Genomic DNA, 24,952 nt, shown 5'->3' with positions numbered 1-24,952 from the left:
TAAAACTGTTATTTCTTTCTGACAAAAGACTGCAATCATTTAAACTTCAGATGATATACCATATCGGATCTGTGTGAATCGGGGAATGTGGCCACATTCCAACGGTCACTGGACCGGCCAACCTGGCGCTAGCACACGGTCCCTATGTGTACACTAGTCCGAGTAGGGTTTGCGGCCCTACTGGGACCCCGAATTCGATTAAACTAGTTTGGCATAGCTAACAGATAGGTAATCATAAACAAAACATGGCATGACAACTCATTCAAAATAAATCATGTTTTCACATAAAACACGCTTTAAAAGAAAGAAGAGAAGCCCATCTCGATTGCTTAAACTCTTGCAAACGGGTGCTTTCTTGTCCTGAGATTACGCGTCGTGCGACGACGTTCCTCTACAAAAATAGTATACTTAAATTAGGGTTTAAGTAAGTATCTATCTAGCATGTATGCATGCCTAAGCATGTGCTCTTTATTTTATTTCCTTCTTTCTTATATTTAGAAATCTTAATTCCTTAATTAAATCGGCAATTTAATTTATTCGGAAACTGGCCGAACTGTTCGGGTAAAAAAAATTCCGCATCATCTTAAGTATTTTAAAATACTTCTGTGACTAATAAAGTCCGCTTCAATTCTTTATCGAAAACTACTTCACACGGCTTAATAATTTCCCTTCTTCCGTGGCTTGGGGAATTTCTCTTGTTAAATCCCGATTTTGTTTAGGGCTTTGGTCTAGCGGATTTAATTCCATGATAAGGGCCCGAATTACTTAAAATCCTAGGCCCAAGTTGGAAATCTAAAACAAGGCCCAATTCATTTTACTCTTTCCTTTTTCTTAAATTCCTTGGCCAAATGGCTCAAATTTTATTTCTTTTAGGGGAGGCGCAATTTCCATTTAGGGGTCTGGCCCAATACACTCCCTAAACCGTTGTCCCCTCTCATTTCCTCATCCCCAATTTCAAATCAAGCAACACCCTAATCTTTTCTCTCTTCCGCTTCGCCGTACCGTTCGTCGCCTCTTCTTGGATCTCACCGCCAAATCGACACCGGTCACTGACACCGCGGCTCTCCTCGCTCCGTGGTATACCCACCGTCGACTACACGCCGCCACCGCTTCGCCAATCGCCGCTGATTCGCTGTTGGTTCGAGACGACGCGGCGCCGCCGCTGACTCTGCTCCGTCATTGGACCGCTGAGACTACACCATCAGCTTCGCGCTCACTCTCTCCGTCGGGCTCTCTTTCCCCAAACGGAGCGTGCCCAGTCGCCGTTCTACCCCGGCAGCGTCTCCCTTTCTCTTCGACAGCCAGCGCCGTCGTTGTTCATAGTCTGGGAGCATCTGTCGCTGCTCCGCGGTGATTCTCGGGCCTCGTCGTCTCATGAACGCCCTTTCTAAGCTGAGTTCTCCTCCTCTACTTAGCTCACTTGGTGGTTCTCAAAATGGTAGCCTGATTTCTATGCGAAACTTAATTGTTGAACAATTGTTTTGTTGTTCTACGTTCTCGATTCCAGGTTTCACTTACTAATCTGTTATGATGTGGGGCTCTAAGGCATGCTCCTATGTTCTTGAGCTTTTGTGTCCCTAAGTTCTCATGTTCTAGCTTGTTTACTTGTTCTATATGATGAAATTTGGGGTTGAGGGGGTTACCTCTCGTGAGCGAAGTGGAAGGGAGTGGCTGTGGGGTTATGACTTTGCTTCCACCGAGCTTTCTACTAACACTTGACTCCTTCACCCTCTTGCTTGCTATTAACTGAGTGAGGAATGTTGTGGAATGGTGGAGTGTAACCGAGGGGTAGCATAAGTATATATATATATATATACATAGTTGTAACTGAAAGCTGTAAAAGTTTGCTATTTGACTGAATAAAGGGGTTCTTGGCTAGGGGTTCTTGGCTGCCCTTTTAGTGGCTGTTTCCTCCTGCCACAATGCAGGCTCATGCCGTGTACTAAATGGGATTCACAGCCTCATTTGTTGCCTTGTTGTACGGTACCTTCGTCCCTTTGTATATTGATGCTTTTACTGAGCTCGTGGTACATTTTCTACAGGTGCACCACCCTGAGATGTGGTACATTGCGGCTGCCACTGCGGCTTGGAGTGTTGTTGTGCGGTTTTTCCTCTGGCACGTAACTGAACAGCCAGCTGGGAGGGCAGCCCCTTTCTGGTGGTGTACAAGCTGCTACTGCAGCCTTGCAGGGTGCAGGTGTGGGGTGGAAATGTTGCTGGTTGGACTTGCTCCTTTTTGCCCAGCATTTTCTTATTTTTCGGAAAGGTAGCGTCTGTCTTCTCTTTTCTTTTCATTATATGATGTTAGCTTGCATTTTAATCCATGCATTACACATCCTTTTTGGTGTGATTAGCAGGGAGCAAGGGAGGCTTGTCCCCTATGGCTGCGTCCCCTTCTCATTCGGCCGAACGGACTTTCAAGATCTGTACCGAACTCGTGTGGCAAGAGCCGAAGCTAATAGTCCCACGCTAGTGTTTTATACTTGATGTCCCCCATTTGTTTTCATCTCAACTTGTATGGAAACAAATAGTTATACTAGTTTGTTAGTGTATTTCATTGTTTTCGTTCTCGTTGTAAGATTTTGTAAACTATTGACTTGAACTTCTTTATGTAGCATTTATATTTTCTTATTCAGGAAATAAAATACTCTTTCATTCATTATCGCAAATTCTAGCATTTTATTTCAAAATTCTCGAGAATCTAGGTCTTGGCTATTACATGAGTCCACTAAGTATATCAAATACTCAGCCTTGCATATTGTTTTCTTAATGTGCAGGTTGACCGTGATCAGGGTAGAGGAGGTGTTGGGAAAGATCTTATAATAAGTGGCTAGGTAGCTGATTTAATATGTCTTCATACATATATTACTTCGTCTTGGAACCTTCCGCTGCAAGTTTAAGAATCGTTTTAGCAAAGACTATGCTCTTAGTTAACTGCTCTGATTTCGATGTGGTTGTACCCCTTTTCACTATGAGACATTGTTTACCTCGAATTAAGTACTTCTTTATGACAAGCTTGTGACCAATGAGTTAGTTTAGTTACGAAATAGCTACACTCACTATTACTAGGGAGTTGTGGTAGTGACAACAAGTAAATTCAACAATAGATCCTAAGAACAATTCAAATACTCTCTTCGTCCCATAAAAATATGGGCAATTGATATGGCATGGGATTTAAGACAAAATTGGTAAAATAAGAGAGGGGAGGGGTAGTTAAAGTAGTGTTAGTGGATAATAGGACTCACATTATTAGTAGTGTTTAATGGTTGTATAAAATGTAAATAAGTTGTTGTATAGGGGTAATAAATTGAGATAACTTTCCAAAAATGGAATGCACATATTTTTGTGGGAAGAGCGAAAATGGAAAGTGCACATATTTTTATGTGAGGGATGTAGTAGCATTTACATAAACCGAATCCAATACAATAAAAGAATCATTATAAACGAATTGTCAATTCATTCCAACATGTATCGGCTCTGGTGCCAATTGTTGCAATTAAATTATTGATTCCCATAAATCATACATGTCGAATACGATTGATAAATATTTAACGGAAGTGTGCATTGATTTAGTTTCATGATGTTTGATGTTTATGATGATCCTGAAGTGTAAAGTTGGTCTATCGATGTATTTATAGGTTGCACTTGGTAATGTGGAATCCATTTACTAAAAGTAGTAAAAGTGAAATAAAATATTTATTGGTGACCGTCCAAATAAGGATATATGGGATATTTAGTGGAGAGAGAAGGTAATACTATTAATTATCATTCAATTACAAAATCTGGAATCCTTTCAAATTTAATTTATTTATCGTGCTTAATTTATTATGTGTCTTTTAATTGTTTGAGCTTGTAGCTAGCTCAATATAACTATTTTGTTTTTCCAAAGATAGCTAAGAATTTTGAATGACCTTATTTATAATAATTGGAATAAATTCGACCATGTTAGTTTTTTTGTATAGTAATAACTAGATCATAACATTTATTGGGGACAATATCAACTCCGGCCGAGACACGATTCTAGAAAGCAACAATACAAAGTCATTTTCATATGTTGACCACTGCTAACTAGGATGCCATCATTGTTAGGTTGTAAAAAAAACAACTCATATTGACAAATCCAAGTAGCTTATAATCAACAATGTATGTTCAATGTTACTAGTATGAGGTACTTATCTGAATGTCGTCTACTTAGTGTTATACGACATTGAATTTTTACCGGTCATCCAAGATAGGAAGCGACTTTGGATCGACACTAATAATCATTGGCTATATATTGTCCGCATCTAACTAGGTTGAATATTGTAACTTATTTTTATAAGGTATCGACTGAATGATCTTTGTAACCATGAGTCTACTTATCATTCAAAAAAATGCAGAAGAACATATTTGTAGTATTTATTTCTACTTTTGATAAATTTAATCAACAAATAATATTTATCGACAAACCATTTGATAAATAAATTTAAAGTTATGTTTTAATTAGGGTGTAAAAAATTTTAAGTTCCCGACCGTTCGCTAATTAATATCCATATGAGAAAAAATTACACTAGGCTTTAGGTTTTGGCGCATTCCAATCGCAACAATCAAATTGATTGTCGATATTCAATCTGAATTACAGAATGCAATTCCATAAGTTAGCCACACATCAATTTGCTTGCACATTCAAGAATCCCCATTTTACAAGAGGTTTTTTTTAAACAAAGTAGCTAATTTAACTTCAAAAATAAATAAATACTTGCGTGATACTGTCACACTGGCCTAGAATATCATTACTTGGATCAAGAATGCATATTTGGAAGGCAAGAGGAGCAGTAATAACGATTTCAGCATTGCACTCCAGTTGTCCTAGACATGCCCACCGGTTCCGGTTCGGCGGTTTAACCGCCGGAACCGGAACCGGCGGTGAACCGGCGGTTCCGGTTCCGAACCGGAACCGTGGCCATTTTCCCGAACCGGAACCGTCGGAATTCGGGTCGCGGTCCGGTTCCGGTTCAAGATATTTCGAACCGGAACCGTCACCGAACCGGCGGTTCCGGACGGTTCGGAACCGGCGGTTAACCGGCGGAACCGCCGGTTCGGGCGCGTATTTCAAGGCGTGTGGATGGGGCAGACCGGCGGTAGCTTTTCAGCTGAAAAACCGGCCGGTTCCGGCGGTTTTTGGGTCGTGAACCGGCGGTTAACCGTGAAAACCGGCGGTTAACCGCCGGTTCAGGGGGTTCCGGTTGCGGCGCGAGAAACGAGGAGACATGACGCAGCTTTTGCAGACGGTTTCGTTGACCGAACCAGCGGTTTTGTCCCGGAAACCGGCGGTTTTGCCCGGAAACCGGCGGTTCCGGCGGTTTTCCGCCAAAAACCGCCGGTTTTGCCGAAAATTCAAATTTTTTTTTTTTCAAATTTCAAATTCGAATTCTTCCATTTCCCCCCCATTTTTATCTATAAATACCCCCCTCTATCCTCATTTACATTCACCCCACTCTTGTGTTAATAAGAGTTTCTCTCTTCAAATTTGAAAATGGGCAACATTTTGCAAGAAAAAATGGTTGATCCTAAGGTAAGAGAACTACGTGGGCTTTGATTCCTCAATAAAATTGTGGATACGTAGGCAGCTCAACTTAAATTTGAAAAGTTTAACTTTGAAAGTTTAAGTTGATCCCAAGCCCTTTTCAATTTTTCCTTTTTCCCCCTCATTTCATGTTTTTTTTATTTTTCTTCCGAGTCCCACGAGGCGACGACACTTGTAAATTATATTATATTGTTGTATGTTATTGTATTGTATATTTATGTATTGTAAATTGTAATGTATCGTTGTCCGTTACAACTCAAAATCAATAAAATTTATTTCATTTTCTCCTTATTCGTCTTATTTGTGCTTGAATTATGCATTGTCTTGTTCCGATTTATTGTATAAAGCCAAATTTCAAATTTAAAAAAAAAAAAAAAAATTGAACCGGCAAAACCGCCGGTTCGAAAACCGGAACCGCCAAAACCGCCGGAAAACCGGTAACCGCCGGTTTTCGAACCGGAACCGGAACCGTGAAATAGCCTCACGGTTCGGTTCCGGTTCCGCCATCGACCGAACCGGAACCGCCGGTTCGTGAACCGTGGGCAACACTAAGTTGTCCAATGGAATAGGCCCTAACATGTAGCTTACAACTTAGATTTCTTCGCCTATTCACATCTATATTTAATTGGTCACCACATTTATTTATTTATTTTTGTGTACATCTCATTTACCGGATATAAATTAATACGCAACTAAAACAACTGTTTTAGTCCCGTTTTAGGAAATTAAACAAAGGCTATGATTCGTCCAGACCTTGCCTCGCAATAGAAGCTGAATAGTTAATTCATTAGAGCATCCACAACGCGCGCCGCCCGCATTCCGCGTTTCGTGCCGGAGGAACGAAACGGGCGCGCGACGTGTTGCGGACATGCATCCCGTGCCCATGCCGTGCCGTGTGCCGTCGTCGCGAAACGCGGCATGGCCTGCGCCGCCACGCGCTTCGGCGACGTGGCATGCCCCTGCGTCGTGCGTGACGCCCACTCGCCGTCCCGTGAGTGGGCGTCGTCATTTATGATGCAATAAATCTTTTTAAAAAAAAATTCAAATTTATTAAAAAAATGTGTAAACGGTAATATTACCGTTTTATATCCGTTTTTCCTTTTTTTAATTTTTTTTATTTTTTTACTCTATAAATACTCCTAATTAGGGGTGTGCATTCGGGTTTCGGTTCGGTTTTTTGCCAAAACCGAACAAAAACCGAATTTAGTTCAAAATTCAAACCGAACCGAACCGAACCCGAAAAACCGAAAAACCGAAAACCGAACTTAAAAAACCGAAAAAACCCGAACAAAACCGAAAAACCTGAAAAAAAAACCGAAAAACCTGAAAAAAATAAATATAATATAAATATATATTTATATATGTGTATTTTATTTTATTTTATATATACTAATAGAATATTTATATATAATATAAAATTAATAATACATATAATATATATTATATAGTAGAATATATTAAAAGAATATATATATTATATATAATATAATATATTAATAGAATATATATATAATTCGGTTTTTTGGTTTTTCGATTTTTTTCTTCGCCCGAACCGAACCGAACCGAAAAACTGAAAAACCGAACCGAATTTCAAAATTTCGGTTTGGTTCGGTTCGGATATTTGGTTTCCGGTTTTTTTGCTCACCCCTACTCCTAATTCATCCTCATTTCACACACAACTACACATCTATTCTTCCTAAAATCAACTTCATTTCCTCTCCAATTTTCATCTAACATCTCATCAAAAAATGTCCGGCGACGGCAACTCCGGCGGTGGCGGCTCCGGTGGGTGGGAACTCAACAAGTTTACCGATTGGGATACCATGTACAACCCCTTGGTGGTTCCGGTTCGTCGAAGCCGGGCACGGCGGGTTTGGCGACGCCGGGTGGGTACCAACCACCCACTTTCGACGTGGATGCATACGCTCGACCCTCCGCCCCGCGGTATTCACAGGGATTATACAAGATTAGGGAGGATTTCCCCGTTGAACCCACTCTGGGAGGAGGCCGAGGCGGGCGAGGAGGAGGAGGGGGAGGAGGCCAAGGCGGTGGAAGCTCCAGGGCGGAGTCGGAGGCGGGCGAGGAGGATGAAGAAGAGGAGGATCTAGGCCGGCATCCGTACAGCAACAACGAAACGATGGCGGTGTACAACGCCTGGATTACCGTCTCGTACGATCCCATCGTCGGGAATCAACAAGCCCACAAGCGCTTCTGGGAAAAGGTCACCGAGATCTACCACCAGATTAAGCCGAAAGGCTCCCGGAAGCGCACATGTACAATGATCCGCTCTCACTTTGGCCGAGTCGACAAACAGGTCAAAAATTATGCGGCATCTACTCGACCGAAGCGGTGTACATGACCGCCACAATGACGGACACTTCCCGTTTCTCGCCCTCCCAATACGCGGCCCGGTGGAACGGAATTGTGCATATGGCAGCACAGCTTGGCCTTCCGACTCCCCCTCCACCTCGACCGCCTTCGGGGGATGATTCGCCGGCGGAGTAGTTTTTTTATTTTCTTTAAATATGTATTTTAAATCATGCAACGTTTAATTTTATAGGATTTTAATTGTGTGTTTTTTTTATTTTTTAGAATTTTAAGTTGTAATTTTTTTTATGTTGTGTGATTTTTAATGAAGTGTGTTTGTTTTAATTGAATTAGGTTGGAAATAAAAATAAAAAATGAAATTGAATGAATAGTAATTTAAGGAACGTTTAAGAAACAGATAAGGAACGAAGGGTTGCAGGTTCCATTCCTTAGTTAAGGAATGGAGTTAAAAAGTACAGTGGGGCCCGCAAATAGTAGTTTAAGGAATGGTTAAGGAACGATGTGGGAACAACGTAGTGGATGCTCTGATTGCCAAATAAAATCACATTTTTTACTTTGAAATTAAAGCTACAGTTAAGATAGGCTTAGCATTTAATGACCTCAATCTTATTAAATACAGTTAGCTTTATATTTACTTAAAAATAATTTTTAAGAACATTGTCACGACCACAACTCCCTAGTGATAGTGAGCGCAGCTATAACGCGACTAAAATAGTCTCAAATAAAAAGGATGAACATAAGGGATAAGTCAAACCCAAAAAATTAATTATGAAGGCGAAGATGGTACATAGTCAAAACAAAATCAGAGTATAATAACTGGGTTCATAATTCCTAGTACATAGTCCTATTGCAGCGGAAGAGTCCAAGACAAAGTAGTATGTATGAGGACATACTACTTTGGGCTACCTAACTACTTATTAACGGTCTCTTCCCAACACCTTCGTCACCTCAATCACGTTCAACCTGCACGTTAGAAAAGAAACATGCAAGGCTGACTATTTGATATACTCAGTGAGCACAGTGCCAAAAGTATTCCATTTAATTGTCAGCTATAGTTGAGTGAACACGTGGTTTTTATTTAGAGGGCCCGAGTCACTATATTCTTTTCATTTCATAAAATTGATTGCTCAATCACATAAGCATAAATACCATATTTGGACGTATGTAAACCGGGAATGTGGCCACATTCCACGACGGTCACTGGACCGGCCAACTCGAAAGCTAACACACGGTCCCCATATTTGTACACTAGTCCGAGTAGGGTTTGCGGCCATACTGGGACCCGAATTCAATTTTACATGACTGGCATAGCCAAGCAGATAGGTAATCGTAAAACAAATCATAGCATGACAATATATTCAAAACGTAATTCTGTAACCGAAAGTTCCTTGACTCGGTCTTACTCAACGTGCGAAGATGCCCCTTTAGGAAAAAATAAAGTATACTTAACTTAGGCTTAAAGAAGTAGACTTAACGTGAATGCATCCTAAGTGCATGGTCATTTTATTCTTTTTCTCGTTTCATAGAAGAGTCCGGAGCATTAATTAAATTGAGAGATTTAATTTATGGGGAGGTTTACAAAATTATTCGATTAGCAAAGAGAGCATTTTTTCCCTATTCAATTTATTCCAGCAATAAAGTAAAACCGGGGTCTATTTATCATTGTGGAATTAATTAGCGTACCATTTCCTACATCAATTATTCGAACACTAAATTAAAATCCGTGAATTCGTCCCTGCTCCCGTCGCCCTTCCCTTCTCCGGCCAGACCACCATTCGTTCGGAACTCGTCGTCGCCGTCCGACAGTGCCGCACGGCTGAGGTCTCGCCGCTTCCCGGCGTTCGCGAAGTCCAGCAAGGCTCGTCGTCCTCTTGCGAGGTCTCTGCCTCAGCTGCTGTTCGGCGAAGCTCGAGGCGCCGCCCTCTCACTTTCGCTGTTCCCCGACTAAAGCTAAGCCCTCTCTAGCCCATCTTAACTTCCTTCGTTATTTGCAAATTTGGATTGGTATTGAGGTGTTGAGCTTGTGGCAGCTAGAACAAATTTGGATTTTAGGCTTAGGGTTATGAGCTCCTATTCTACTGATTGAAATAATCGTTGGCACTATTGGAAGAGAACCTATATGTACACATGATGAGTTCCTATGTTCTGAGAGTTGAGTACTCCTAAGCTGCCGGGTTTGAGTGGAGGCCAGTAGCGTTTTGTTCCTCAGTTTTCATCATGTAATAGCTCCAAAGTGCTTCATGCTTGGTGTCTTTTTCTTTTCTACTGATTTACTTGAGATTTAGCATGGTAGTTGAGGTTCCTAAACCGTGGTGCCTCTATATGATGTTAAGTTGTAGTATGGTTACCTGAAAACTGCGGCTGGTTTGCAAAGGCTCCTAGACCTCAGCTCTCTTACTCCTTAGCTTGTTATGTTGCTGGAGAAGTTCTAAAAAGCGTTCATACGTAGTGTGGGCAGGGTTTTTATAGCTGAAATCGTGTACTAGTGAAGCATTAATTTGGGTTGTTGCATGTTTTGTTTCCTTCTGCAGTAGGTACTCTTCTCTGGGTCATTGCAGCCACTTTAACTGCAAGTCCTTGATGGTGATTTTTGCAGGTGCACAACAAGGGTGTAGTGGTTGTTTGGCTGTGCTCTGCAGGCTGAATTGTCTCATGGGCCATGGCAGCCTTCGGTCCAGGCTGAGAGTGCAGGAGTAACTGTTACACTGCCTCTTTTGGCAAGGTACTTGATCTCCTTTGGGAATGTTTGATGCTCCGTCTCTTTACTTAGGAATAGCTAGTCTTCGTACCTCAAATTTGGTTACTTAATTCCGTCTTTTCCTCCATGTTGCAGGGCTGATTTATTCACCGAGCTGGGAAGAAGACCGGCCATAGGTTCGCTCGTTCCTACCAAAGACCGGACCGAGGGTTTGGGCATAAGGAGAAAGCCCACAAGTGCAAAATGGCACTTGATTCCTTAAGCTCTTGGCCAATATTTGAATACTCTTTGTAATAGCATTCAAGTTCTCTTTTTTTTACAAGTGTAGTCGAACACTTAGGTTCGGAAATAAAGTTCAAGACATGTTCATCTTGACCTTTTCATGTATTATTTTTCCTTTATTTTCGTTATTATTTATTTTTTTGTAAGCTAGAACTTAGCACGGAATATTTAGCATTGTACTTCATTTACTTAAGGAATTAACGAGTGCATATTCATTCTATTTCGGACCTTGCTTGTTCCTTTAAATTCTAGGTCTATGTTAGTCATTAATCGTGCAAAAATCGAGCATAGAGATTGTATAATTATCGTACTTAAAGTAATTAGGAAGAGGCATTCGCTTCATGGTTCGATATTCATTTAATAAGGTTAAGGTAAACAAAAATCGTGGTCATTACAAACATGGATCTCTTTTTTTTATCTTTATGGCTATTTTGATATATTACTCCTATTTACTTTTTCTAACTTGATTTTGCTCTATATGCAAAATGAGAATCTATTTTTTTTATCTCTATTAGAATAGAAGTGTTTGGAATTTAATTGTAAATATAATTTTAATCTATTACTTCGGTTAACTGATCAATTATGAGTTACAATCAAAATAGACAATTCAGTTATTGGTTAATCGATAATCAACCTTAATTGGTTCGATCATCGCTTAATCGATAATCAAATAACCGTTTGTCAGCCTTAGTCCAATGGGTCCGACCAGTTGAATCGTGAACCAGTAGTATTGTCGATTCATTTACCAATCTAGTTTTTAAAACCATGATTTATGTTCCCTTATATTTTGATGCATGTATTGTTATCCGTAATTTCGTACAAATAAACAAGAATACATTTGATTCGGAATAGCACATGGAAATTTACTTTTCTTTATACGTGCGAAGTGACCGAAAACAAAAAAATATTTATGTGGAACTTGAATTTGTAATTTCAAATCCTCTCAACGAGTTATAGATGGGGTTGAACGATCAAGCGATGCTCACTATTTTATTTCAATTTTCATAAGCCAACTAATATAGTAGGAGTATTAATGAACCACTTAATTAGAAACGAAGAACAATATACATATTGATGATGATTGTTATTTTCAGCCATGCATTGCAACCTCTCCCTCCCTACCTTCGAAAAACCAAACAACATCAAATAAAAATTAAAAAAAAATTGAAAGAGGAGAATAGAAAACATAATCCAATTAAATTAAAGAAAACATAATCCAATTAAATTAAAGAAAACATAATCCCATCACTTCTTCTTAGACTGAACGCGCCAATCCGTTCCCGCCATCATCACATACTTATCCTTCCTCGTCAAATTCGTGCATTCAAACCCTAGCGTTCCCCCTACCGCAGCAGGAACGGCTCCCTGCACGTGGTCCCCTCGGGGCAAATGACCAAATCGCCCTCCTCCAATAGCCGCTTGATGTTAGCGGCGTCCCGGTCGCGCTCCCGTGACAGCGCCACCGCCTTGATCGGGGATATCAGCTCCGAGAATTTGCTGATGCTGTAGGTGACGAAGCTGATCTTGCGCCCAAGTGCCACCGCGGTGACGACGGGGTCGAGGATGGTGCGGTGGTTGCACACGATGAGGACGCCGCCGTGGCCGGGACGGGGCGGCGGGGGAGGGGCTCCTTTGACGATGAGCTTGATGCCGAGCATCATGTAGGTGTAGCGGACGATCCTCTCGGAGAGGGATGTTGAGGTACACTCTGACGAGACTTAAAATGATGCCGATTGGAATGCATAGGAGCGTGACGAGTGCCACGAGGGGCATCGGGTGCTGTACCAGATGCCCCTCGTGGAATATGATTGGGGCCAGTAGCTTGTTTCTAGCCAATGCTTCGGTTTTCGTTCTTGGTACCATGTATCCCTCCTGTAATCGGATCAAGATTTTGTGTTAAACGATGTTTCACAATGTCTTACTCCCTTCGTCCCATTAAATATGAAACATTTACTTTTCGGTACGTGATATTGTGAGTTAATGAAAAAAGAGTAAAATAAAAGACAAAAAAAAGAGTTGAGATGTTGTTTCCATTTTAGGAAACATTTTATTTTTAATGGAACAGAGAAAATACTATTTTGTAATTTAATGATAATGTGATGATTTTAACCAATTAGACTCTCTTAATTCATTTCTTCAGAATATGACACATGATAATACATGTAATAGATGATGTTAATATTATACCACAATAGTGGTATGAATGGTAAAAACGACGACCATGAAAAAGCATAACTCGTAAGAATGAATTATGCATGTGATCATAAGATAACAAGGTTCGATTACCCTCGCAAGGTGTATGACAAAATTGTTGAAACTCTCAACAAACTTACCTAATTCATATTCTTTTTATTATATTAAGAAACCATTCTAGTCAAAATCAATGCTATTCAACTCCACCAATACCAATCACAAAAATCTCACCTCTTATTCAATTTTTGTCATGTAAATTATTAAGTATATAAAAATTCTGACCTTGCAAACGGACATGAAGTCATGATCAGTTTCCCTATCACCGAGGCCCAAATCCGGCACATCATTGGCAAACTCTTTCACGACCGCGGCCCTTTTATGACCACTAACAAGCACGCCGGGCCTCCTCACGAATCCGGTAGCCCGGCTGGATTTGGTGACCTCCAATTCCGTGCCGAGCACCTTATCCGCGCCAAGATAATTCTTCACGAAATGCTCGACCATAATCGTCGGATTCGCCGTGACGATATATCTCTTCCCGAAGGAATTGAACACGTCCCAGGCGTCGGGCATAGAACTTTGGAAGGACGGAGCGGGCCACAAGCTCGATGTCACGGACCTTAAGCCCAGCAAAAGCGATGAACACAAGCATCTCAATCGCCACGGACTCCGACATGAACACGTACACGAAATAAACCAAACGGACCGATGCGAGAAGAATTAGAGCCCGAATTAAACTACCAGCTTCCAATGCGACGAGCATGAAGTAGGGAAGTGCGCTGCTCGACCGGAGAAGAGTGCCGTCCAAGTCAGCCGTATTAAGACCGCCAACAAGAACAACATTTGAGAGTGGAATGCAAATGCTATGAAGATACTCCATTATGGGAATTAAAACAGAAGTGAAAACAATCAGAATTGTATTGATGCTGTGAAATGACGCTGCCCAAACCATATAAACTCATCCCTATTTATATGAAATTAAAGAAGGATCTAGAATCATTGTTGAAAACCATCGGAAGGCCAAGAGGGAGAATCCAAAAGACAGTAACTGAAAGTAACTGATAAAATAAAATCTTGGTGCATGCTCCTCCGTCTGATTTCATACACTGCACGTCTGACTCAGATGAGGTGGATTTAGACGTGGACTAGGTGTCCCACACGTCTGCATAGTTGCAGCTTTGAAGAATGTATTACCTTCACTCACAAGAGCTTGAGTTGGACGATGATCGCCGACACTTCCCCTCAATTCGATCGAGGATAGGGGGCATACATTGAGTTTGTTCCTTAACCTCGAGAAGAATTGGTATCCGAGTGGTTTAGTAAAAATGTCAGCAACTTGATCACACGACGGCACATGTCTCAGCTCAAGTTCATTGGCAGCAACCTTGTCGCAAACAAAATGGACATCTAACTCAATGTGTTTCGTCCTTGCATGGAGCACCGGGTTGGAAGCTAAGGCAATCGTGCTCAAATTGTCAACCCATACGACTGGAGTTGTACTTGGAGTTAGTTTCAATTCCTTAAGAAGAGAACTCATCCAACTGACCTCTGCAGCAGCATGAGCGAGGCTTCTATATTCAGCTTCTGTGCTTGAACGTGACACAACAGATTGCTTCTTCGAGCACCAAGAGATCAAGTTATCCCCGAGATAGGTACAGTAACTAGACACTGATCGTCTATCATCGAGATCCGCCGCCCAGTCAGAGTCAGAAAAGGCAGTAACTTTCATCCCAGTTCTTCGAATGTGAAGACCATAATCGAGTGACCTCGCAAGATATCTCAGAATGCGTTTCACGGCCTTCCAATGAGTGTCAAGTGGGCAGGACATGAACTGACTCACTTTATTTACACAGAAAGATATCTCTGGTCTAGTGATTGTTGCATATTGTAGAGCTCCTACAACACTTCGATAAAGAGTTCCATCCACGGTCGGATTGCCATCTGCTTTTGACAACTTCAGATTTGAAATCATAGGAGTAGGATGCCCCTTTGCATCTTGCATGTTGTGTTTGGCAAGAAGTTCTTTAACATATGTCTTCTGATTCAAGTGAATGCCTTGAGAAGTTTGAGTGACTTCTATACTGAGAAAGTGAGACACTTCCCCTAAATCCTTTAAAGAGAAGTGTTTGCCAAGGAGCTTGATAACCTGAGCTATTCCATTAGGAGAATTTCCCGTGATCAACATATCATCTACGTAAATGAGTAGATAGATTGTCTCTGAACCTCAAGTCCGATAGAAGAATGAAGTATCTGCTCTGGACTGAGAAAAACCAAGAGATAAGAGTACAGCTTGCACAGTAAGAAACCATGAGCGAGAGGCTTGCTTCAAACCATATAATGCCTTGTTTAACTTGCACACAAGGTGAGGTCCACCTTGTTCAAAACCTGGTGGTTGGCGCATGTAGATTTCCTCCTTAAGTTCCCCATGCAAGAAAGCATTATTGATATCCAAATGAGTAATGCTCCATTGAGAAGAAACTGCAATACTCAATATCAGTCTGATAGTATTAGGCTTGACCACCGGGCTAAAAGTCTCATTGAAATCGAATCCTGGTTGTTGAGAGAATCCCTGTGCAACTAATCTGGCCTTGTGTCTTGCAATGAGACCATCAACATGTTTCTTAAGTTTGAAAATCCATGTGCAACCCACCAAATTTTTGCCTGGAGGAAGAGTAGTCAAAATCCATGTTTTATTCCTCAAGAGAGCCATGAATTCCTCGTACATGGCTTGTCTCCACACAGGGACTTGAAGAGCAGCTAAGTATGATTTAGGTATCAGTAAAGATAGTTCTATAGAAAAAGATGTAGTATTCAGGTAGAGTTTTGGTTTGAAGACACCAGCTTTTGCTCTAGTAATCATTGGATGGGAGATGGGAGCCGGAGCTGGATCACGAGCTGGAGGTGGGGAATCTGAACTTAAGTTGGATGAAGATTGAGAGGAGACGGTAGGCGAATGTGGGTGAAGTGGAGTATTTTCAGAAGAATGAGATATATTAGGGGAATGAAAAGCAATATTTGGAGAGTCTGCAGATGCAGAAGGTGTAGAGTCATCAGGTGCTGCAATAGGTGTTGAGGCTTGGGCTTGTTGTGTGATGATGGGTAATGAAGGATGTGAGATAGGAGGTGAAGCTAAAACAGCAGGGTATGATGAGGAAGCAGATAAGGTGAAAGAGGGATGATAAGGAAAAGTGGATTCATCGAATATTATGTCTCTGAGTCAGACGTGCAGTGTATGAAATCAGACGGAGGAGCATGCACCAAGATTTTATTTTATCAGTTACTTTCAGTTACTGTCTTTTGGATTCTCCCTCTTGGCCTTCCGATGGTTTTCAACAATGATTCTAGATCCTTCTTTAATTTCATATAAATAGGGATGAGTTGATATGGTTTGGGCAGCGTCATTTCACAGCATCAATACAATTCTGATTGTTTTCACTTCTGTTTTAATTCCCATAATGGAGTATCTTCATAGCATTTGCATTCCACTCTCAAATGTTGTTCTTGTTGGCGGTCTTAATATGGTATCAGAGCTTTATATCCTTTATGGTGTGCACTATAACCAATGAAAGTAGCTGCATCAGATCTGAAATGGAGTTTGTGGGCATTGTAGGGTCTGAGATGAGGATAACAAAGGCAACCAAAAACTTTTAGAAGATGATAATCAGGCTTGTTGTCAAAGAGCTTCTCATATGGAGAGATGAAAAGGAGTGGCTTAGCAGGTATCCTGTTGATCAAAAAACAAGCTGTAGCAAATGCATCATCCCAAAAGCTTTGAGGAAGATGAGATTGAGCCAATAATGCAAGCCCCATTTCTACTATATGACGATGCTTTCTTTCAGCCAACCCAATTTGCTGAGGAGTGTAAGGACACGACACATTGTGTTGAATTCCATGTTGTTGCAGAAAAGTAGTCATGCCTTGAAATTCCCCTCCCCAATCACTTTGTAAAGCTTTAACTTTGCAATTCAATTGATTCTCAGCCAAATTTTTTAAGTGCTTGAATACAGTGAGGACCTCGCTCTTGGACTTCAGCAAGTAAAACCAAGTAAATCGACTGAAATGATCCACAAAAGTCACATAGTATTTGAACCCATTTCTAGACAAGACTGGAGATGGACCCCAAACATCACTATGTATGAGTTGTAATGGCAAAGTGTATTGAGTTTGAGAAACAGAATAAGGGAGTTTGTGGCTTTTTGCAATGCAGCATGGATGGCATAGGATGCTTGATTTTGTGGAATTAAAACTGATGTTACAAGATTGTAGAGCTTTTTCAACGGCATCAAAATTACAATGTCCGAATCTTTTGTGCCATAGATCTATCCCTACACTAACATCACTAGAAACGGAGAAAACATCTGGAGTTCCTAGACTGGTATTAGCAGCAAGATGTGGACTTCTGTCACAGTCTTTATGGAAAGCAGGAAAATTCGGAGACTTATTAGACTTATGGAGAACGAAGTGATAGAGGCCTTGCCTAAGGGTGCCCTTGAGGATGATGTCCTTGGAGATTCGATCCTTCACAAAGCAAAAATGAGGATGAAATTCAAAAAATACATTATTATCATTGGCAAATTGAGAGACACTAAGCAAGTTTTTTGTAATTTGAGGAACATGGAGAAGATTTTTCATGAGAAGAGTTTTGGAAGATGGATCGGCTGAAGAGTGGAAAAGAGAATGACCGATGTGAGAAATTTTTATACCTTGTCCATTTCCAAGATGAAGAGAGTTCCCCCCACTGTATTCAGCACTTATGTTCAGATTTGAGAGATCATTTGAGATATGATTAGTGGCACCCGAATCAGGATACCAGGAGGCAGTGGATCCTTCTTCAAAGCTGCATTCAGATGGAGAATTGACAGAGTGTTGATTATGAGATGTACCTCTTTGTTGTACCATGTTGGCAGTAGGTGATGAATAAAAAGGAGATTGTTGTTGTGGAGGCTGTCGACGCTGACTCATTTGAGCTGTGGACTGCGGCTCATATCTGTACCAGCAGCGGTCACCGGTGTGGCCCGGTTTTTGACAAACTTGACAAACAAGTTTATTGTTGAAGAATCTGCCCCCTCGGCCTCCTCTACCTCCTCTAAAACCAGAGTTTCTTCCCCTTCCAATCTGCTGAAAATTCCCTCTATTATTTGTGATGTGGTTGTTGCTTCTTAGATTAGAGGTGTGCATTATGTTGGCATTTGGTTGAGTGCCGTCAGTGTTGATGTTTCCGACTTTGGACGATTCCAGTCGTGACTCGAAGCTTAGAAGCAAGGCGGTAACATCTTGAATGTTCCAAGGCTCATATCTAGAGGTGATAGACACCATAACTGAGTCATACTCTGTTCCCAAACCAGTTAGAATATGAAGTATTTGATCTTCTTCTGGGATGACACACCCTGCTGATACCAATAGATCACAACATGTTTTTATCTTGTTGAGGTAATCACTCATGGAGAGGTTTTCTTTCTTCATAGTCTGCAATTGCAGTTTATACTGCATAATCTTCGCCTTGGAGCGGCTGGAGAAGTTTCTCTCTAGTGCCTTCCACACATCTTTGCATGTGTGTAGTCCGACCACCGACACCATTATACTTTCGGATAGCGACGCTTGGATCCAGGCTGAAAGAAGTTGGTCTTGACGGCGCCAAGACAAAAAGGCGGGATTGATTTTCTCGTTCTCTCCCTCAGAAATAAACTGAGGAGGAATATCTTGGTCATCGGTGAGGTGGTGTTCCAAACCGTGGCCCATCACAACAGCTTCGACTTGTTGTTTCCACATGAGGTAATTGTTATCTGAGAGTTTAATAGAAATCGAGTTATTTAGGGGGGAGATAAGTGTTGGAGGCAAAAGGGAGTTACTTGAATCTCCCATTGCTCTTTGTTGCGAAAAAAAAAGAAAAATGATAGAGAGAGGGGCAGAATCTTAATATGGCTCTGATACCATATTAAGACCACCAACAAGAACAACATTTGAGAGTGGAATGCAAATGCTATGAAGATACTCCATTATGGGAATTAAAACAGAAGTGAAAACAATCAGAATTGTATTGATGTTGTGAAATGACGCTGCCCAAACCATATCAACTCATCCCTATTTATATGATATTAAAGAAGGATCTAGAATCATTGTTGAAAACCATCGGAAGGCAAAGAGGGAGAATCCAAAAGACAGTAACTGAAAGTAACTGATAAAATAAAATCTTGGTGCATGCTCCTCCGTCTGATTTCATACACTGCACGTCTGACTCAGATGAGGTGGATTTAGACGTGGACTAGGTGTCCCACACGTCTGCATAGTTGCAGCTTTGAAGAATGTATTACCTTCACTCACAAGAGCTTGAGTTGGACGATGATCGCCGACAAGCCGCAACAGTTTGGTTCGACCGGCCTTCGGTGCTGCATCGTGTGATCGGCTCGAACCGCCTATTGGCAACCATTTTTATTTAATTTTTAAGAGAGAGATAAGTTGTGAGGTTTTTGTATTGTTTGTGTGAGCATTGAAGGCGAGGGAGGGGTTTAAAAAGAAGTGAGGCCGGAAAATAGGTTGGTGCTGGTTTTTGGCAATGAAATCGGTTTGTGGTATATTAAAAGGAGAAAAAAAATATATTATTGTCGTGTGTTATGTTATTCTTAAAAGATGATTGGCTGATTTGAAACTTAAATCGGTGGCAGTTGTGACGAGAGTGACTAAGAGCATCTCCAATGGCGGCGAGGAGGCCGGCTAGCCGATTTCCGGCGCTTGCCGGTCCGCTCGCCGAACCATTGGAACCGGCGAGCGCCATTTCGGCGAAAACATCGGCTAGCGCTGGCCGATTCGTGAGCGCTCGTCGATGCGCTTGCCGGTCCGCTCGCCGCCATTGCAGGCTCGGGACCGGCGAGCGAATTTAATTTTTTTTTAAATTTTTGAAACGCTATATATACGCGATTTGCACGTCATTTTCATTCACACCACTTGTATTAACGAGTACTCCCTCTATCTTAATTTCTGTACAAGATCAATAACGCGAAATGGAGAACAACAACGAAGGTACTCCATGGAAGAGCGGGTCTCAAACTTCCCCGGTACCCGTGGGAGTTGGATGGGGTCCGATGCCCGGGTACTACAATATGTACCCGTGGCAGCAGATGATGCCCGGGATGGCACCCGGGAGGAGTATGCCGGAGAGTTTACCGGCTATGCCGGGGTGGACACCCGGGATGCAGATGATGTCGGGGTGGGGTCCCGGCGACGCCGGGGGGAAAACATCTATCGCCCCAGTTTTGATTTTCCGACTGATTCTTCACACACATCGACCCCAACGGAGGCGCAGTTCACGCAATATGAGACTTTCTCCTTAGAGGAGTTGAGGTTTGATCTTCTAGGTGTTCCGGAAACTCCCGTTCAAACGGGGGGAGTAGGGAGGGGTCAGGGCTCCGCAAAGAAGAAGGGCAAGGGGAAGGACAAGAGGGTCGGCCAGTCGTCGCAGCCGGTTGAGGACGACCCCTCGGTGCGGAAGAAGTGGGCGGACGCGGAGAACGTCGCGCTTTCCAAGGCGTGGGTGAGTGTCTGTGATGATCCTCTGACTTCGAACAATCAGAGGATCGTCAACAAGTGGGCCAAAATTGCTGCAGCCTACATGAGATTTTGTCCGGAGGGGAGGCCGCGGACCGGGGAAGAGTGTCAGAAGCGGTGGGACCGAATCAGGGCTGGGGTCCCGATTTTCGAGCTTGTACGCCAACGCCCTCCGCATGCAGAGCAGTGGCCAAATGGAGGATGACTGCAGGAAAATAGCGGAGAAAGTCTTCCCCCAGTCCGGGTTGTATAAGGAGTTCACCTACTGGAACTGCTACGAGGTACTGAACGACTCCGAGAAGTTCCGGGCAGGTGTCGACGCTGGCTGGCCGAAGAAGCAACAACTGAACTATACCGGTGATTACAGCGGCAGCAGCGGCGGTTCCCACGACCTCCCCGAGGATGCGGAGGAGCTCCCGTCCCCGCCATCGTTCGCTCGCCGAACTCGCCCGGTTGGTCAAAGGCGGGCGCAACGAGAGGCGAGGGGGGGCGCCGGGGGGTCCTAGGAGGTACAGTCGGCATCCCCCCCTTGGCCATTCGACAGAGGATCTCAAATTCTTCGCACGTCAACAAACGCGCGCTCAGATGGCCAAGACGTTAGCCGAATGGCGGACGGCGACGGACCCCGAGGAGAAGAGTTTTCTTCACGCAATGCTCGTGAGCATGCGCGACGATTTGAAGACCGGGGGCACCGGGGGGTTCCGGCGGATACGGAGGCGGCGGCGACGGTGACGGTGGCGAGGGGGGTGACGGAGACGAGGAGTGAGGCGGAGGTCGTGTTTTTTTTAAATAATGTAATTTTTTTTAAATTAATGTATTTTTTAATGTAAAATTTTTTTAATTAATGTATTTTTTTATTGTACTTTTTTTTTTAATTTAAACAATATTATTGAATTTTTCCGTATCTGTGTCGTACATTTAGTTCCGTATTTTGTGTGATTGTCAATTATTTGTTTTATATAATTAGGGGTGATGTGGCTAGGCTATTGGTGGGCTATTTGCTTGTCCTAATGATGTGGCAGAGGGATTTTTAGTGCTGATGATGTGGCAGGAGGAGTTTGTGGCTGGGCTATTGCTGGGCGAAAGCCACTGGAGATGCCCTAAGTAGTTGAATGCATATATATATAGGGGTGTATTCATTTCCTTTTTCTATATTTCCTCCTATTTCCTTCTTCATCATAGCCGTTGATTTACTAAATCCTAGGGCCTAAATGAGTGGGTTGAATCAATTAAAATAATCACTAAACAAGGCCCGGCCAAGGATCGGCGGTTCCGGTTCCGGAACCGTGAACCGCCGGTTCACGTGAACCGCGGAACCGCCTAGGTTTGCCCGGTTCCGGGCCGGTTCATCCGGTTCGGCGGTTTTTTTTTTTTTTTGCATTTTAAATTTATAATTCAAGTAAAATATGTAGATATATTTGCATAAATACAATTAGAATAAAGCGATGTTCAAATGCAATTTTATTGATACAAATTACAACTTTAAAATTACAAATTACAACTTTAAAATTGCAAACTACAAACAACTTTAAAATTACAAATTACAACTTTAAAATTACAAATTACAAATTACAACTTTAAAATTACAAATTACAACATAAAAATTAGAAATTACAACTTCAAAATTATAAATTACAAAAACTTAAAGTCTTGATTACAATTTACAAAATTACATATTCGAAACAAAGGGGAGAAAAAAGAAATAAAGGAAAAGGACTTGAGCTCAAATTAAATTTAAACTTAAATTTAAAATTTAAGTTGAAATTTAAGTTGAGATGCCTACGTATCCTCAATGCTCAATTACATTTTGGAATCAAAGTCCACGTAGTTCTCTTACCTTGCTTACCTATTTGGCTTGATTGGAGGAATTGGCGCCTACTCTTCTTCGTCGGGGAAGTAGTCTTGGTCGGGTTGTACTACTTGATTGTCCCAATTCTGTTCTTGGTCTCTAATTTCGGCGGAGCACCAATCATCAAGTAACATGGTGGCTTCCATGTTTTGCCCGGTGAGTCTACTTCTTCGGTCGTCCAAGACGTTGCCTCCAACACTAAAGGCGGACTCGACGGCGACAGTGGAAGCCGGAACCGCAAAGATCTCCTTGGCCATTGATGCAAGGATTGGAAAATCTTTCTCGTGTGATCCCCACCATGCTAGGACGTCGATTTGTTGGGGAACGGGACCTCCTTCTTCCTCATTTAATGAAAAATGTGAGTCAAAATATAAATCTAACTCACTTGTCGAATGTGCCATCCTTCCTCCGCTGCTGAAGCCGTATAGGTCCGCCAATTGGGATTGGGCGTCGGGGTCATCAACTTGGAAGAAGCCAAAGTTATGTGTTTGACGGGGGGGTCTAGGTCGAACTTGGTGGGTAGTGTTGTACTTGGCTTCGTAATCGTGAAAGAGAGCCCGCAAGTCGAACTCAAAATTTCTTTGGAGGCTTGGGAGGTGGGGGAGGTATATTTGGAATGTTTGGGCAAGGTTTATGTAGTTGTCGTCGTCTTCGTCAGTTTGCAAAGCTCGGAGTGGTTCAAGATCAATAGAAGCTAAATTGTTGTAATAAAATTCTAAAATTTTGAAAGTACCAACTAGTTTCCACTTTGGATCCAAAACTTTGGCAAGCAAAAAAACAGTTGGGATCTCATTGAAATACTTGAGCCATTTTTCAATCATGTAATATAAAACACACATTAGCTCAAGATTGTTTGTGGAATTTTTCATTGCAGTTTTAAAACCAAGTGATATGATCATGCAATGTTCTAAAACACGAACGGATGTGCAATAATACACACCCGATAACTCCATAGTGGCATTTCGAAAACCTTTGAATAATTTAAATAAGCTCATGCTTTGTTCCCAACAAGAAGATGTTAGATACAAATCATCAACAGGGTAAGTTCTATAAAAATCAATTAAATAATCTATATGCTCTAATGTAGATTGCAACATGTCATATGTAGAGTTCCATCTAGTAGACACATCTAAAGTAAACTTTGTGTACCTTATTTTCTTCGAGTGGCAATACTTCTTCCACGCCTTGCCAATTTGAGGCTTCCAGTTGATCAAGGATACAGCTGTAGTAATAGGTTGAATATGTCTTTGCCATAAAGACAAAGCATCTTGTACACATAAGTTTAAAATATGACAAATACATCGTTGGTGAAAATACTTACCACTTATCACCGGGGAACAAGCCGCAATTAAATCGGATATACTTTCGGTGTTGGCGGTTGCGTTATCAAAACCAACCGAAAATATCTTGTTGCATAACTCATACTCATTCAAAACTTGAATAATTAGAGATGCAATTGCTTGTGCGGTGTGTGGGGAAGGAAATTGTCTAAAACTAATTAAACGTTTATTTAAAGACCAACTATTGTCTATAAAATGACATGAAATTCCCATGTAGGAATTTTCGTTGGAAAGAATCCGTCCACACATCGGAGCAAATATTAACTTTGTGCCCCAAGGTGGATAGAAATTTTCCAATCTCCATTTTTTTGTCAAAAAACTGACGGTTGTTAGATCTTTGAGCAGTAGTAGGGGGAATTCTTTTTGCAGCAACATTAAAAGCTTGTTGCATAGTAATTTCATATTTTCTATCATTAAAAAAATTGAACGGAAAATGTTTCATTGCCGCCCATCTTACCATGGTATCGGTAACATTTTTAGGATCATATTTAAATAGTGGCGTACCTGTTTGAGACGATGAGCCGGAGGGGAAGTTGATTTGGGTTTGGGACTTAGTATGCCCATATTCCACGGGGTGTTTTGTCTTCAAATGCTTATGGAGAGTACCATATCCCCCACCGGTTCCAAAGGGATAGACTTTATCGCAATAGTTGCAATATGCTTTGAACTCATTTGTCTCCACGGTAGTGGTCGGATCATTAGGATTTGAAATTACAACCGGTACCTTCTTGTAATGTTTGGTGAAGATATCGGATTTCAACTTGGGAGGCATCTTCTTCTTTTGTCGTCCTGTGGAAGGAGGAGGAGCATCGGCCTCCTCATCATCATTTTCGCTTACTTGGCCGGTGCTAGAAGGGGGGAATTGATGCGATCCATCATCGCCTTCGTCCGACGATAGATTCACATCGTACTCGAACTGCGAAGCCGAATGTGAATGCCCCCCTTGTTGGTCGTCGTCGTCGGGCCCGCCGAGGGCAAGTAACAAGGCCGCATTTCTATCTTCTTCCTCCTACGAAAATTATACGATACGACTAAGTAAAAATACTAACACAAATGAATTTAATACTAACATAAAAATAAAACACATTAGAACTTACTTGTGCTCGAAGAGCGGCTCGCCTTCCCACCTCCTCCGCAACTTGTGCTCTAGTAGG

The 24,952-nt window shown here is 41.9% G+C and overlaps 2 long non-coding RNA genes and 1 pseudogene across 2 annotated transcripts; 2 read left to right on the top strand and 1 right to left on the bottom strand.

Moving 5' to 3' along the window:
* The first annotated feature begins 885 nt into the window (after positions 1–885).
* LOC121797301 lies at positions 886–2,662 on the top strand. Its single transcript, XR_006049817.1, has 2 exons — positions 886–2,266; positions 2,358–2,662. It is a non-coding gene; the product is annotated as an uncharacterized LOC121797301 (long non-coding RNA).
* Positions 2,663–9,596: 6,934 nt separating this feature from the next.
* Positions 9,597–11,053, top strand: LOC121793957. Its single transcript, XR_006049201.1, has 2 exons — positions 9,597–10,616; positions 10,728–11,053. It is a non-coding gene; the product is annotated as an uncharacterized LOC121793957 (long non-coding RNA).
* Positions 11,054–12,217: 1,164 nt separating this feature from the next.
* On the bottom strand, positions 12,218–19,494 carry LOC121796793 (annotated as a pseudogene).
* Between the last annotated feature and the right edge of the window lie 5,458 nt (positions 19,495–24,952).

This window comes from Salvia splendens, chromosome 3 (assembly GCF_004379255.2).
Source record: "Salvia splendens isolate huo1 chromosome 3, SspV2, whole genome shotgun sequence".
Taxonomy (NCBI): Eukaryota; Viridiplantae; Streptophyta; class Magnoliopsida; order Lamiales; family Lamiaceae; genus Salvia; species Salvia splendens.
This window is presented reverse-complemented; position numbering and strand designations above follow the sequence as displayed.